General features: G+C 54.0%; 1 protein-coding gene across 1 annotated transcript in view; it reads right to left on the bottom strand.

Moving 5' to 3' along the window:
- SLC31A2 (solute carrier family 31 member 2) overlaps window positions 1-1255 on the bottom strand; it is an 11990-nt gene extending 10735 nt beyond the window's left edge. The window contains exon 1 of the mRNA XM_045296592.1: window positions 578-1255. The gene's annotated coding sequence lies outside the window, so the exon portion shown is untranslated. The remainder of the gene's footprint in view (window positions 1-577) is intronic.
- Between the last annotated feature and the right edge of the window lie 35 nt (window positions 1256-1290).

The following is a 1290-nucleotide window of genomic DNA, read 5'->3' as shown; positions in this document are numbered from 1 at the left end:
AGGCTCAAAATGTTGATCATTTGGTTAACAGCCAAGCCCTTCGCCACGGCACCACTAAAGCTCCTTGGAATGTCCCCAGTGGCTAATCAATCAGACAAACAAGTGCCACAACTGGGTTCCTCACGTTAGCCTGGGGCTGGCACCTTTTGCAGTAGACTAAGACATCCCCAGAGGAGAGCTACTTCATCAAGAAACGTTCCTTTTTGTTGGACCACGGATACACAGAAAGGTGAGACAAATCCTGGACCCTCCTAGAGCTAACTGTCTAGTGGGGGCGGGGTGGGGGACGGCAAAGAAATGGCTTATTACAACAAAATGTATAGTGGGCTACACACAGAGCTCTACCCAAAATGTCAGTAGTTGGAGCCCAGCTGCTGTCTGAAGGGCAGCTTCTGAAGCAGAGGTGGAATCAGCAAGAAAGGACGAGAGGGTTGAGAGAATGTTCAAAGCTGGAAATACCCTAAGAAAGTATCAGGTCCCACGCATTTTGGGGAGTCCAAAGACTCCCCTAAAGCCTCTCAGTCTAACCTATGGACTTGCCAAGAGCGAATCCCACTGAGGGCAGCCCCTTATGTACCAGAGTAGAAATGGCACCCGAGGCTTTCTGCTTTTTGTTTCACAAGTAGATTGCCAGGCCTTCTTCCACAGCGCCATTGGGTGGACTCAAACCTGTACCCTTCCGATTGGTGCCAAAGGGGCTGCGCATGCGCACGACTCAGGGGCTCCAGCCTACTCTGCTCTGGCCTTGTCTCGAGAGAAGATTCAAGCCAGCAACAAAGCTCCACCGCCACCGAGTCGATGCCAACAGGGTAGAGCTGGCCCTGTGAGTTCACGGCAGTGGAAAGCCCCGTCCTGCCAGTTCTCCTTTCGAAACCACGACACCCTGCCTCCAGGGAAGACACTCGGGTCTTCCGTTTGCAGCCACACAAGGTGGGGCCCCAATCTAGTTTTCCCACGTGGGATGAATCTCAGCCTCTGGCAGCTGGATCGAACTGTATCTGTGCTTTTTCCGTCCGGCCCCACCCGAGTGGGAGGGGCCGCTGCCAAGCAGAGATTTGTTTTCGTCGTTCTCACTTAACGCTGAGAAACGTGTCATCGTTTCTAAACCGCGACGGTCCCGTGGAGCTGCGGCCTGGCGGGGGGACTTCTTAGGAGCTCTTCTCAGTTCCTTCTCCTTTTAGACGCCTGGCAGGGGCTGGGGCGGGCGCTGGACGCAACGGCCTGAACCTGCTTCAAGGGTCTTAAATTCTAAGGCATTCTGGGGGTGAGAAAAACGGACACGATGTCCTC

This window comes from Echinops telfairi, unplaced genomic scaffold, assembly GCF_000313985.2.
Source record: "Echinops telfairi isolate 266 unplaced genomic scaffold, ASM31398v2 ScPeMD7_7410;HRSCAF=8448, whole genome shotgun sequence".
NCBI lineage: Eukaryota > Metazoa > Chordata > Mammalia > Afrosoricida > Tenrecidae > Echinops > Echinops telfairi.
Note: the sequence above shows the minus strand (reverse complement) of the source record. Positions and strands in the feature narration are given on the sequence as shown.